This window comes from Pinus tabuliformis, chromosome 3_2 (assembly GCF_031772625.1).
Source record: "Pinus tabuliformis cultivar Carrire ecotype Pingquan chromosome 3_2, CPIR1, whole genome shotgun sequence".
In the NCBI taxonomy this organism is placed as follows: Eukaryota; Viridiplantae; Streptophyta; class Pinopsida; order Pinales; family Pinaceae; genus Pinus; species Pinus tabuliformis.
In genome coordinates this window covers 414190719-414206922 of record NC_142302.1, presented here as the reverse complement: position 1 = coordinate 414206922, position 16204 = coordinate 414190719, and positions in this window count along the sequence as shown.

Sequence of the window (16204 nt, the reverse complement as noted above, 5' to 3'; positions counted from 1 at the left end):
GGTAAACCTCAGATTAACCATTGTCGAGGAGCCTGGGGTCACTTGTTGATAAACCTTGGATTATGTCAAGGAGCCTTCAAGGGGATTGAGCTTGATACTCTGCCCTTGCGTGCGTATCGGATCGTAGACTGTTCCCCCAGGTGTATTTGTCTCAGTTGGTAACCTTAGTGGCCATATTCTTTAGGACTCTTCCTAAGGTGACAGTGGTGGGAAGATCCCACTGTACCTGGAGTAGACGTCGGCTAGACTCACTTGGATTTTCTGGGGGGTTCACTTCACTCGAGATGGTTAAGTGGAGGAATTTGTGCCAGTCTATTCATTAAGCAGGTTGCCGGGGTAACTGTTCCAACCACCATTTCTGTACTGAACTCTGCGACGTTGGATTTCATCACCAAATAGTGTTTTCAGTCCGGAAAGTTACTGTTTGTGTGTGTTTGATCTCCTAGATTCTTTAGGCGTGTGATTCAAATTTGTTTGATTCTTTAGAGACCTTAGGTTCTTTTTATTGAGATTTTACTTTGTTTGCATGTGAAGTAGTTAAAAGTCTTTAACTGTGGCTGAATTACCAAGGCAGTCCCCTAGACTTTGGGGCCTGTCTCCTGAGTTAGTAAACGTGGCTGAGTTACTGAGGAGGTCTCGTAGACTTCGGGGCCAACCTCTTGAGGAAGTACCGAGCCAACTTGAAGGCTTAAAAGTCCTCGTAACTCCTAGAGACAGTAGAGTTGGGTCACCTGAGGAAGGAGAATCTTCTTTGATAGTACATCCTGATTTTCAACCATTAGTAGCAGAGTATAATCCGCAGTCAGTGTCTGTCTCTGAAATCGCTGGTAGCTTTTCATCTACTAGTGATATAGGTGAGGAACCCGAAATATCCGAGCTTGAAAGTGAATTTGCTGCTACTCCGACATCGGGGTTTGTTTCTCCAACTTTTAGTGGTCCTGGTTCACCTAGGGTAGAAAGAGTAATCACCCAAGATCTTCCTTCTAGACTTATTTCTAGTGAAGAATTTGCTCCAGAAGAAGAAGTAGGCATCCCTATCCCTGAAAATCAACCTGTTATTGAACTAAGGGAGCGTGAATCAATTTTTTACAGTCCACCTAGGAGATAGGAATGATAATAAAATAGAAATGTTGCAACAAGATTACAGCAAAGAGGGGTGGGAGCACTATTGAATGAGTGATGAAAGGAAAGTGTAATAAGATTGGTAAATTTCATATTTATCTGTAGCAAACTTGCCTTAACTGTTGGATTAATGGTATGTTTGGGGTATTAACTCCTGTAATGGCGCGGGAAAATGGATAGGAGATTAATGGAGGTTGGAACGGTCTTAGATGTGGAAGTTGGGGGTTGGGAGATGAGTGGAGCGAGATTGTTGGTGGGAGTAACGGGGTGTAGGGTGAGGTGGCGCAATGGGAGTGGCAGCTAGGATGGGATGTGGAGGAAACCACTGGTGGGAAGGCAATACCACTTTCGAAGGGGGATGCGGTGGTATCTAGTTTATTGAACGAGGTCCGAACTCACCTGATGGTGCCATGTCGGTGGGTGGTAAACCACTTTTCGGACGCCGGCGCCTCCCGCCCCTGCCCCCCCCCCCCCCCCCAATTGTTAAATTTTGTCGCTTTGGGGGGGCGGGGTCTGAACTCTATTATGGGCTGTCGAATCTATGTAGTGAATGATCGGGGATTGATGGCATGAAGGGAGGTTAACATAGGAGGGGCCCGCCATATATTTTTGGGCACATGAAACATAACCCAAAGTCAAAAACTTCAGAATTTATTACATAAAATCTCCATTTGTCTATCCTAAGGCTATAAAAGCAAATTTGGGTGAATTTGGGTATGCAAACCCATTCAATTTTTATTATAAGAGATAAAGGATATTTATTTGAAACACTAGACTAATCTAATTAGCTAAATTAACCTAGATTTAATAGTTGGATTAACATTATTCACCTATTTCTACCTATCTACTTAACCAGGATTAAACTATTTGGTTAAGTTATTCACTCTAACTTTATTTACATATATTGAAAACAACTTGAGCATGATTAAATTGTATGTCTCAAGTAGAAATGGATTGTGGCATTTTAAACAAGCTACACACAATTTCACAAATTTATTCTTTTACAAATCCAGAAGGCTAGTAGTGGCACTTAAGCTAGCATCACTTTTAGCTTTATTCATTTTTTTGTGGGGTTCATTTATCATTTATTTTCTTTTCTTTTCTTCTATTTTTGTATTTATACCCTCTTTTCATTTTTCTATCTTTTTTTGGAAATAATTTGCAGAATAATATATTATTTACTATCTGAAATACTGAAAGAAAATACTCAATGATCATTGATCCAATAAATTATAGGACCCTAATAGAACCTACAACAAACGAAAATTGTAAATATGCTAATGTATGTAGGATGTTAGATTACTTTTCATTTAAGGAACATTACATTTTCAAATTCATTGGATGATCATGATACATATAAAATTGAATAATTAAGTACCTCATAGCATTGCCTACCATTATACTTCTAAATCATAACCATTATAACCCTATTTTATCCTAATACTCCAACCCGTCACATCAAATCTCTTGAAAAATCGGCTAAAGTTTAACGATCGTATAAAATTAGAATCATTGCAATCATGTGAATGACAAACCAATCCTATTGTGAATTAAGCACCCCATGAACACCTTATTTCACATTCGCTTGACCTTTATTCAACATCCTTAACCATCCAACCTTATCAACCATTCTTCCTATTTGCCTCCACCGCCATTGTCAAAGAGAGATAGTCTAGGACTGAAACTTCTCCCCCACCATGGGCATTATTTTTAGATTATATTCCAATGAAGTAAAATTACCTCAGGCATATCCACAAGTGAGGGATCAGTTGCGGCAGGTGGGTTTGTTTAATTTTTTTGAGAAATTTGATGGGCATGAGGCAAAGGTCAAAAAATATTTTGCACGACCTTTTCATGGAGTAGAGGCAGAAATTGGTGATATCAAAATCATACTTACAAATTCCATAGTGGAAGAAGCTACAAAAGTACCCAGGAACAGAGATATCTAGTTCAGAATTTGGAAAATCAGGGAGAAAGAGTGGATAGTATTCCTTAAAGACCTAGGTATGGATATTTCTATTTTCAAAAAGGGGATACCAGTGAATGCATTAAGAACTAAATGGAGGAATTTTCTATTGGTCATTGAAATTTTTTTAACTTGCAAAGGGAGAAATGGCACCATGTTCTTCTACCATGTTCAACTCTTACTACATTTTATTGATGGAAACAAATTGAATTTACCATACTTCTTACTCTGTAGTCTTAAGAAAATGGATTCTAATGTACAACGAGAGTAAAAACCCTTGACAGTGCCCTCTATCATCATGGATTAATTAAAATGCTCCTTGAAGCACATTTGATAGCCAGAGGAGACAATTAGAAAATATTTTTGGTCTGCAATCATTTTATAGAAGTATAGGAGGAAGAAATGGGTACAAAAATTAGAAGGAGTCAACGCAGAATAATTTCAAACCCTAAATCTGAAAACATTAGTGGAGAATACGGTTTGATTGTTGATGAGGTGAAAGAAATGGAAATCCCACCAAAGATACCAGAAGATGACACTCCTCTTTATCAATTCTTGGAAAATATTAGACAAAAAAATGAAAAAGAAGATGTTAGAAGAAAGAAATCCAACACAAGTGCCAAGTATCCTAAATAGAAAGAAGTGGAACAAGAAGACAAGGAACATAGGAAAACAACCAAAATAAAAACCATCCAAAAGACAGAGGAGTCAAAAGTGAAATTGAGAAGAAGCAAACACATTTCTAATAATTTTAGCATACAATCACAAAAAATAGTTGACCTCGAGGAAGAAGATCATATCATAAATGAAGAAGCAAGAGCATCACCGCTCTATCATACTTTAAGTCCAACTAGAAGACACCTGAGATTGACCTAGTTCAACAACAAAACTATGATTATGTGGAATCCCTGGAGAAAAGAACATAACAAAAGGTGTGACTCTCCTTCCAAAAATCAAGATGAAGATGCTTTCAATGAAGAAATTACTCTACCTGATGATATTCCTCAAAAAGAGTATAAAATTGAAGATTCTTTAAAATAAGACATATATGAGTTAGAAGTATTGAACAAACATCTGAAACAAGAGCATGAGGAAATAAAGGTACAAAACAAAATCTTGAGGTCTCAAAATGATAACATACTCTTGCATCTATCCCACTGCTATAATATAAACAAGAGGCTCAAGGCTAACAATAGTTTCCTTAGAAACAAAGTCAAAGGGTTATAAAGAAATATTCTAATGAAGAATCGAAGGGAAATATTTAGTATTAAGAAAAGAAAGAGGAGAACTAGTTTGGATGTCTTAGCTCAGGCATCGAAGATAGTACACTGAATAAAGGACTTGGAAAATTTTGAAATTTTGATGCATGAGGACATGCAAAACCCTCAGTGTGGGAAATGTTGAATTCCAAAATTATCCTCTTTTTGACAACCCTTTTTCCTTCCTTTCCATATTTTTCCATAAGACTTTTGTTCTAGTTTCCAACTAAAAAGACATCCTAGATATTCTCAAGAATCTTAAAAGGTATCAATCATCCATTATTTATAGTTTTTTTTTCTTTATGAAATTTAATTTGAACATTCCTATAGCTATTGAATCACATTCATTCTACAACTAATTAAGAATTATGCAGCTACCTTCATGGTTAGACAGGTTCAGGTGCATTAGAGAAGGAATGAAGGACACAAGTAGATGGAAAATAATCAACACATGGATATCCACATGTCTTGGCGATCTAGAAAGTCACATGATTCAACATATCTGGAAGTCAAACCAGAATTCAAATTTGGTTATGACACTCAAAGGATGCGTAAAATTTGAAGGAAATTTTGGTGTTATCAAGCGAGCATGGAAGTGGCCAAGCAGAGTTTGAAGTTTATGTGTAAAATTAAATCTCTGATGATTTTCTCTTTCAGTAGAAAATCATGAGATGAAAGACTTAATTTCGATTTCATTTCTTAACCCTCAAATTAGAAACTTACCTCTTGACTTATGACTCTTAAGACAATTATTTAATAAGAGAGTATCAAAGGCCCTGAGGTGAAGCAATAGAAAATCCTTATCCTTGTTAGTTTCTACAATCGTTTGTTGTTGAAGACTTCAGCATTTAATATAAATATTTTCTTATTTGGTGACCATTACGTGGCTAAATGATTTGATATTTAATTGTGTGCTTGCACTGAACAAGAGGGCCTCGTGGAGAGCTGTAAGACTAAATTAGCTTTTGATTATGGTCATTTCAACTCATTAGATGAATATATATTTCTTCATTACAATTAGTTGATGGTTTTAATTAGTATCTTGTCCATTGACATATAGTTTGATTATCACTCTTTTGAATAGGTCGAGTGCTCATAAAAAGACAAAAACATTCACTTTTCATAGTTCATTTCATTCAGTGTTTTCAATCAGTACTTTCAGTGATTTCATGAATGATGGATTGAGAAAGTCTAAAGTATAATTGCTCACACTAGTAATCCTTTGAATTTATAGTTTAGTTTGATATTTTGTTGAAGAAGTCTCATTTCAATTTATTTCCTTTGATCAAGAAAAATAGAATTTCAATTTGAAAAAGTAGTTAATTTTTTACAATTAGAAGTAAAATTCCCATTATACAATTAGAATAGACTTTTAAGTACCAACTAGAGTGAGCTTTGATTCTTGTTGTAGTTCAATTAAAATAGAGTAATTTTGAATTCATGTTGCAGTAGATTAAATTCCAATTTAGTTTGATAATTTGAGTAATTAATTGATTTTTCCTTGAAGTGTGATTTTCTTTGAAAAGAATAATTTTAATGGAAATAACATGAGCATAGAAATATTTTGAGTTAATCTAACCTCATTGATATTTAATTCAATTTCATCTTTCAAAGTCAAAAGTAGAACTCCTAACTTATATTGTGCACATGCACTTTAGAATTACATGAACCTTGGTTGACAATTAAGGAAGTAATTTAACTATAAATTAAATTACCCAACATATGCCCAGTGGAAGGATATCCCTTAGAGTGCACTTCGGGAAACCAAGGACTCTCTGAGCACACTTCGAGAAAACAAGGACCCTTTTTTCCCTTTCAGAGTGCACAAGCACCCTCAAGTAATAGTGAGACATCGTTGTTCACTATTTATGTGCCTTGTGCTTTCACTACCTCTTCTAGACTGCACAAAGAACTATCAAGCAACATAGTGCCTCTCTTCGCTTGAGATTGTGCCCTACACTCAAGTAGTCTCTCTCTCTCTCTATCTTCCTCCCTCCCTCCCTAAGCACATGGTGCATGTTTTGTAAACAATGGGGTCATCCCTTGTTCATTGTCTGGCTCAAATGTGATCTCACTGTCTCTTTCTCCTTTGAGCATACCACATGGCATATGTTTGGTTGGCAAGATCATCACACTATTTCTTGCAATTTCCCACTATGATGGACTTTGAATAGCCCCTCCTCATAGCACATGGTGCAGTTTTAATGAGTAGTGGTTCCTTCCTCAACCACTTTTGAGCTCAATTTCTCCCTCCTCATCAAGTCCTTCCTTCTTAGTCCTTTCACAACCCTATCATAAGAAAATTCTTCCATACGATGGGTAGAGATAGAATGGATGTTTTCAAGATTGATTTTTCTTTTTCATGAGTGATATTCATTGGTAGGAGTACCTTTCTCAAGATGAAAAGGTGATGCTAAAAGAAGATATCAAAGAAACACTTGCAGACAATAAGCATAAAGAAGAACTATCATGAAGACAAGAAGCGGATCCTAGATCATGGAAGAACGAAGAATTTTCATGATGACTCAAAGGATTTCAAGGCTAATCCAAGAATATTTGGAGGGTGAAGATGAATAATAAAGAAGATCTTTCATGAAGATGAAGAATAAGAAGATCTTTCATGAAGATGAAGAATAAGAAGATCTTTCATGAAGAACAAAGATAAGGTAGCAAGAAAAGTAGATTTGCATTGGCGCATCTTCATGAAGCTCCATGCCATCATTATCAAGCTGTGTCTTGAAAAAGTGCCATGACTGTGTCATATGTGTCCATGTGTCATGACACATAATTTGTGGATGTAATGATGTAATTATCAAAATAAAATGAGAAAATGTAAATGTGTGGAAGTCCAAGAGTCACATGTGGAATATGAAAAGTCAAATGTGGACAAAAGATTTTTATAGACGTTTAAAGGAAATTTAGGAGTCCAAAAGCCTTATGGAAGTAAAAAGGTCACATTTGAAGTCCACAAGTCATGGGAATATAAAATGTCATTCCCCATGTTATAAATACACCATCATAACTCAAGAAAAAGGCTTTTAGAGTCACAGACTTTGGAGAGCTAGCCTTGGCTTCTTTTGCTTGGCATAGGAGAGAAAAATCATTCCTTGGAGAAGCAAGAAGTGACTTAATGTTCCATTATTGGAACTAGTGCATCACCATTGTAACTGTTTACTCAAATATTTCACCTAATAATTAAAGCTCCTTGAGCCAACACATTTTCACCCATGCATCGTGAATGTTTTAAGACTATTCTTTGGATGTTTGCGATATATGTTGGAGTTATCATATACTAAAGAAGTTGAACTATTTTGGTGGGTTTGGTGCTTATATTGTTGAATGTGTGTTGCATTTTCCTTCATGAATCATTGTTTTCTGAACTAATTTTCAAGTTAATTAATTAACATTTCTGTTGTAGTTGCTACAACAATCCCAAAATTTGACCCACTTCAAAATTTTGGAGCCCCTCCTCAATGAAATTTTGACCTTTTTCTACATCTTGTCGAGGTTTCACACCCTTAGTACTGAGTCAGGTTTTCCATAGCACTTGAGAGAATTTCAATTTACAAGTTTTCAGCTTAAGTTTCTCCCAAAGTCATAATTCGCATCTAGGGACCTTATCCTCAACTTAAAATATGCGATTTGTGACCCTTTCCATCACATATTGTCTTACCCAGGTTTCTAAGTCACATAGTTGTTGAGTCACACCAACCTGAATGTCTTATGTATAGCGACCTTGTTGTAGGGAAAAGTATCCGACTCGGATGACCCTATCCCACTCTAAGGGTGACAGTTCCTTAGCAACAACTGTAAAACAAACTACTTAAGGTTTACTTCTTTATGAAAGCAAAAGAGAATGGAGAAAGCACTAACCGTTGCCTTGCGCTTAATGTCGAATCCAAACTCTTCTCTTTGGCCGCTTGCTCCTAGCTCTTTGTTCTTCTGCTCGCCCAGCTACGATGAGATCCTGCAAAATAACAAAGAAGGAAACTACAAGAGGCATGCAATCATAACTGGTTCATGGATTAGTGTAAACCAAACATGCAATCATCACAATATATAATTGAAACAAGAGCACATAGAAGAACCTCAATAGCTTTTATTAATGAAGAAATAAAGGTTCTGAGAGTATTACAACCATTGAATGCTCCAACCCAGCAACACCTCCCAGCAGAAAGAATTGCTCTTCTTCACCTCTCTCAAACAATCACCCAATAACTCAATAGTGAAACCAACAGCATATCATTACTTTGCACAAAATTCCAGCCCCCTGAGCTCATAGGAGAGAGCTCAATATATAGATGAATTGAGAAAGGATGAGTCAGCTTGCAACTGATGTGTGGCTGCCTTGTGTCCTCTCTCTCTTCAGTTAATCTTTAGTTGATCTTCAGTTCTTGAGTCCACTTGGAGAACTTTGCTTCCACTTGGAGAAACAGAGCCTCTGACTCATCACAAGGTGAAATACCTGATCCAAGTGTCATTTTTGGAAGATTCCAAAGCAATGACTCACTGTGCCACTTGTCTCTTCTCGCTCAGCGCAGGTGGCCTTTGTCCCACTTGCTTTGCAAAGCAGGTACACCATGGAGCAACTGAGTTTCAGCGCAGAAACCTAGTGGAGCACCTGCTTTGATTTCAGGATTGCTTGTTTTTGAGTGTTTTCAGGTGGAGAACTGATCTGAGAGCTGTTGGTTTGCTGACCTTGTTCCTCTAGGGGTAGGAACATCATGTTTAGGGAACTTTGGATCCCTTGGATTATTGACAATTCATGCTTGTTGTTGTAAGGCACAAAATTGTCTATAACAGATGCCCCCTAAAGTATGAGGTCGTTTATCGGGTGAAATGCTTTATTGAGAGGACCCGAAGTTCATTCAATCTGCTGAGAAATGTCCTGTAATAAGATACAATACAATACATTATTTTTCATACATTTTTCATGATCTAGCTGAGGCGGGCATTCCCATGCTCAGCTTTATAAATACATTTTGGTACATAGAACAGACGATCGTCTGATTGTAGACTGATAATTCTCTGCTGAAATTATCATCCTTTGAGAAGGATGATCATCTGCTGTAATGGTGTACATATCAAATGTCTTTATGTCCTGAATATATATCGCAGCCCGGATGGATGAAACTAGATCCGGGGTCTTCAATCTCTCCCGATCTTCACTCGATGTACAAGTCGATCCATGTGAGAATTTCTTGAAGTCGAACATGGAAAGACATCGCTTGATTACCGGTCAATGATGTAAACCGTTAACAAGCGCGAGAGGAGTCACCGATAAGGATGATGACCCTCAAGGTACGGCAGTACAATCCACATGGTGGGAATAAAGGACTTGGCATCGACCACCATGCAAAATATTCTGGTCGAAGGTCATTGACGTATACCTGTCGCCGGAAGTGAGAAACTTGCCATTGAGGCATGCAAGCTTCAAAGTACTGAGGGGGGTGTTCCTAGATCAACTCCTTGGATAATGAGCTGATGTCGACAAGGAGCGATCCGTCAAAGGAGGGCCTTAATGAATCCCACATCAGTGACACGGAACGGAGCTAGTGATTGTGATGATGTGAAAACAAACTGTGATGTATGATTCAGGGTGGCGGTCATGACGTGGATGAAGGATAATGTATGGCAGTGGGTGGAACACGGTTGACTCTTTACAGAACCACATCTCTTGAACATATAACGATACTGATGTGATGGATTGGTAGCATTACCCCAATTGTGGATGGTGTGGCAAAGACCATGGTTATGAGACCGGTGAATGAAACAACCCAACCCGATGTGATACGGAGGACAAAGTGTCATGTTCAAGAGCGACTTGCTACCATTAATGCTGTGAGGTTCTCCCAATTTTTCCCCAGTCATTGCTGACCAGTACCTCTTTATTTTTGTCAAGCTTGAGGAGGATAACATATGCTTGTTCTATAACCTGCCCTTCGGGCAAGCCCATCGCTATGTTTTAACGAGCCTAGCGATAGGGAAACTCGTTCTCATCTAAAGACAAGTTTGTCGCTATTTAATCATTTTAACGAGTCTAACGACAAAGAAAACTCGGTCCTTTTCATTTTTAGAGAGTCTGAAAAGGTACGAAAAGTTAACTCCAAAATTCCTTTTTCGTCTTCTAATCCCTTAAGTCCGAAAAAGTATAAAACAATACAGAAGGGATGAATTTTCGATTTCTTTAACGAGCCGAACAAAACAAGCGCTCGATCTTTTTGTGTAATAATCCCTCAGGTCAAAAAAGATTAAAATCTAGAGGAGGGATAGCTCTTCTTGTCCTTTAACGAGCTGGAAGGCCAAAACTCGGCAAACTTTTCATATTTTACGAGTCAGTGAAAAGAGCTCAAAGAAGACTCGTCTTTTGAGGAACGAGTGATGAACAGGGATAGCAGCAGATTCCAGGTACAGGTTGGAATTCTCCAATCACGGCAGTGTCACAAGGATGGCTAAGTGAAATCACTCTTCGCAGCTGTTCCTCAAAATGGGTAAACAAACATATGGAGGTGAACGATTGGCCAAATGAACGGATGGAGGTGGTGGCATATAAACACGACCAAGGGCTTTTAATATGGCTTTCAAAGGTTACATTTCTCGAGGTTGTTTACCAGTTCATTTTTTCTGGATGAGCTTGAACTGTAGGGAAAGATTGCTCACAACTTGTGTTTAATTTTTAACGAGCATGAACTCTGTACAAAACTGCTCGATTCTTGCGTTTATTTTTTAACGAGCATGAACATTGTGCTAAAACTGCTCGATGATATGTTTGCATGCCCCCAGCATAATAACGCAAATCGAGGTGCATGCCCCCCAAGCTTCATTGCATTCAACTTTGTTGGTTGGAATGAAGGTTTACCATTGAGATCTGGAAAGGGGATCATTTCATTTTTTAATGAGGTTGACATAGTAAAAGAACTATCCTCATTGCCCACTGTATTTACAGTACTCGATAGAAAATCGAAAACTGAAGGATGATAAAGGTTATTTTGAGTATCTTCCCCACAACCCGGGAGAAGGGAACGATGGTGGGAATCATTCCATGGCGCCCCGTCAATTACCATTGATTGGACTATTCCTTTGTCGGTTCCATGCACTCGCGACCAAGGACTTAAAGGGGTGCCATATTCTCTAGACCTATCTATCCAAACGCTTGATGAGCGTTGATTTGGGGTTGCCCCCCAGGCCAAGAAAATTGATTGCTACAATACTTCCATTGGGCTTGGGGACAAAACCTTTGCATGATCCATGCTGATATCGTTTTCTGACATCTTTTGTGCGGAAGATATCATATTGCAGGTTCCTACTGTCGCCATTTCTCCCACAATGAACGTTGGCGGAAGGGTGAAAGTTCCCATTAATGTAGGATCTTTTAGTAGGCCTACTCCGATATTTTGAAACGAATGGTCGCTTCCATGGATCAGAGGAACGCTTCCTGTAACTTGTGAACCATTAGGGAGGAAATTTTGTTGGTCAATGATCGTAATCCTTCCTTGAAAAGGGAATGCGATTTTCCTAAAATAGGTCGACACAACAGCTTCCATGGCATAAATCCATGGTCTTCCCAGTAGGATGTTATAGTCAAGATTGCCATCAATGACTTCAACATCTATTTCTACTGTTTTGCCCCCTAGTTCAACTTTCAAGTTACTAAGGATACCGTAAGGGGTATATGTCCTTCCGTCGAATGCTTTTAATGTTGTCGATGATCGCGACAAGGTTGGAGATCCTAAAGTTTTCCAGCAACTCATCGACATAATACATGTCGATGCCCCCTCATCAATAATCGTTCTATGAACTGTTTTGTTGAGGGCTTTCACTTGGACGAGGAAAGCTAGTTGAGCTGGTAACTGAGGATCATACCCTTTGTGATCAAAGGATACCAGATTGGAATCTTTAGGATCCACCCCACCAATTGCTGATAACAATGCCTGCCTTTGGGATGGGCAATGTTGTAGTACCTCAAGAGTCGACATAGCAGATGGCGATTGCACCAAATCTTCCACTATGTTATAATGCTGTGCCGCTCTGGCACGAGGATTAAAGGTCGACTTGTGTACTACTCCCTTTGGCGGTTTTATTGTTAATTCATGTGTGATGGGGGGTACAACTTCTGCCGAAGTTGTTGTCGAACTGCTAGGTTGATCTTTACCTTTATCGTTCGACACCTGTGGATTCTCGTGATCTTTGTTCCTTGTCGAAATCAAAGCATCATTCTGTTGCTTCGATATCGATAACATAAGCACTTGCGACGGTGAAGCATTTCCACTACCAACCAGATTTTTTCCTCGATCAGGAAACGGATCAGTTAACACAGCTGGAGTATGCGAACTCTTTAAGAATCTTTTTAGATCAGCTTTGTATGGACATTCTCTCGTCCAGTGATCCTCATCACATATCTGACACCCATAAGGTGGTTTCCTATCTCGAGGAGGGCTTGAGGAAGTTTTTCGAGGAGATGACTCTCCTTGTTTCTTCTTCTTCCCTTTGTTTTGATTTTTCTTGCTTCCTGGTTGATTGGTTTCTTTGCCCTTATCTGCTGATACAGCATTTACTTCCGAAGCAAGAATCTCTTCATGCGCATTTTGATTCGAATCCTTACGGGCCTTCTTTTGATTGGTCCTTTTCGGATTCGTGTTTGCCGTGCCAATCACGCCATCGCCGACATGAGAGTCACTATTTGATTTAGGAGGAGGAGGGATTGAAAACTCTGGTCTAGGGGCGTCTGGTATTTTGTCATAGAGTGTGCCGGACTGAGTATATACTAAGTCCAAATATTGTGCACGAGCGATAACCTGCTCTTTTGTTACGACTCCCCCCTTTGCCACATCTTCCGTTATGGCCGGAAGTAACGACTTTATAAACCACTCAGCTAAAAGCTGATCAGGAACGTATGTTTTAACCATTCTTCGTCGACGTCGCCACTCATGTATATGATCTGATATATGAGTTGCGGTTGTCTGTTTGAAGTTAGTCAATATCTCTGTTCCGGTTTCATACCTTATTGGTAATTGAAAGTGGGTTAAGAATGTCGTGGCAAGGGAGCTAAAATTGTCGAATGAAGCTCTTGGCAATTCTATATACCATTTTGCCGTTGGACCTGTCAATGTCCTCTGAAAGAGGTGAAGCCTTATCGAATCGTCATTTAAAGTGTTCGACGAACACCATAGATGAAATGTCATCACATGATTCGACGGGTCTTCACCTGGATTTCCATTGAATTTAGGAATGTCGGATGGAAGTTTGTGCGGAATCACTGGCCACCATGGGGCGTAAGCAATTGGATCATTGGTTAACCGATGTAAATCAGGCAACTCTAAAGTCGCCACGAATGGTAACTGTTGACTCAAGTTAGGTGAAGCATAACCAGGGTACGATGGAATCGCTTGAACAGTTGGTCTTTGCATACCAGCATAATGGAGTTGATGTTGGTATGACTGATACGGTTGATGGACTTGACCACTATAAAGTGGTTGATTTTGACCATTTTGGATATATGGTTGTCCCGTATTCGCAAAGATTTGCTGTTCAGAACCCTGGTACACTTGTTGGAATTGCGGCTGTTGGTATTGCACTATCCATGGTTGCGACACCATGGGTTGTTGCGCTATACTAACCATTGGACCAAGATGTGGGGTAGTTGTACCCGACTGTACTTGTGTTGCCCCACCAGTAGGCGATTGTGGTTGGGTCGCAGGGTCAAGGGGCTGTTGCATGAGAACCTGAGAAATCTGAGGTTGACATACAACAGGCATTGTTTGAACTTGCGACACGGTCACAATAGTTGGTGTAGTTGGGATGTTTGTCACAGGTACACACTGTTGCATAGAATATACAACTCTTGGTGGCTGGGATAGCATAGGTACCCAACTACTCGTTGCAATTCCACCATAACTTGAATAAGGTTGAGAACTCCCGTATGGGTACCCTCCCGGAGGGGGTAATGAAAGGGCATACTGCCCCCCATACGGTAGCAATCCAGAACTCAAGGCAACTGATTGTCTTGGAGGACTGGATGGCCTAATTAGATTCCCAAAAGGGTCAATTTGATGAGTCTCACCATGAGAGTTACCAGACATTACTCCGGAATAAACAGGAACAGACCATACTGTCGAGATAGTCTCTTGGTGGACTCCTTCTAGCGACTGAGAGCTAGTTGGGACAAATGGTATGCCGGCGAACATTGTTGGATTTGCGGCAGGTAATTCTGCCGTCGCCGTGTCATTTGACACAGTCCTAGATGTCGACGGTTGTTCAGACATTTTTAGTCTATCCAATTGATCACCTAGTGATTCTACAGGAACTTCCACTGGTGATGGACAAACTTCTGTTGTAGCAGGAAATAGAGTGACCCCTACTCCAAACTGAATTGGAGTGGATACTTGTGGTTCCTCTATAATTTCCTCTATCGCAATCAGACCAGGTGGAAGAGGAAGACCGTCAGGTCCGTAAAAGATTTCCGGTACCGAAGAAGGGGTTGTATCAAAAGCGACAGATGTTTGAGGCACAAAACTCTCTGGACCAGTTACAGATGGAACTGGTTCAGTCAGACAAGTATTTGCCCCCAGACTAGGATCAGTATTACTGTCCCTCTGTGGCGGTTGAACTTCTTCTATGGAGGCAGGGTTTCCGGAAATGTTTGGAGTGACCAGAATCTCAGATGTTGTTGGAACACTGTTCTAACTTTTAAAGGAGATTTTGAACTGGTTCGACGAGTTCGCTTTGCCCGGATTGTTTTCGATTCCGGAGACAAAGATGGTTGACTCGCAAGCCTCCGAGAACGACGGATATTCAATTGACTTTCTTCCACGATTGCGGATTACTCGATCAACTAAAATATAAAGGGGAAAATTTGTGTTTCCGATTTGAATGAATTTTATTAGACGCTTTTAAACATAACTTTGCTTTTTCATGTTTTAAGAGTCGAGAAAAAGCTAAAGATGACTCTAGTCTCCTTCGATGTATTAACGAGCCCGAAGTGACAAATGCTCGGTTGGACCTTTTCAGTTATAGAGTTTGAAAAAGGTCAAAAGAAACTGTTGTAGGGAAAAGTATCCGACTCGGATGACCCTATCCCACTCTAAGGGTGACAGTTCCTTAGCAACAACTGTAAAACAAACTACTTAAGGTTTACTTCTTTATGAAAGCAAAAGAGAATGGAGAAAGCACTAACCGTTGCCTTGCGCTTAATGTCGAATCCAAACTCTTCTCTTTGGCCACTTGCTCCTAGCTCTTTGTTCTTCTGCTCGCCCAGCTACAATGAGATCCTGCAAAATAACAAAGAAGGAAACTACAAGAGGCATGCAATCATAACTGGTTCATGGATTAGTGTAAACCAAACATGCAATCATCACAATATATAATTGAAACAAGAGCACATAGAAGAACCTCAATAGCTTTTATTAATGAAGAAATAAAGGTTCTGAGAGTATTACAACCATTGAAGGCTCCAACCCAGCAACACCTCCCAGCAGAAAGAATTGCTCTTCTTCACCTCTCTCAAACAATCACCCAATAACTCAATAGTGAAACCAACAGCATATCATTACTTTGCACAAAATTCCAGCCCCCTGAGCTCATAGGAGAGAGCTCAATATATAGATGAATTGAGAAAGGATGAGTCAGCTTGCAACTGATGTGTGGCTGCCTTGTGTCCTCTCTCTCTTCAGTTAATCTTTAGTTGATCTTCAGTTCTTGAGTCCACTTGGAGAACTTTGCTTCCACTTGGAGAAACAGAGCCTCTGACTCATCACAAGGTGAAATACCTGATCCAAGTGTCATTTTTGGAAGATTCCAAAGCAATGACTCACTGTGCCACTTGTCTCTTCTCGCTCAGCGCAGGTGGCCTTTGTCCCAC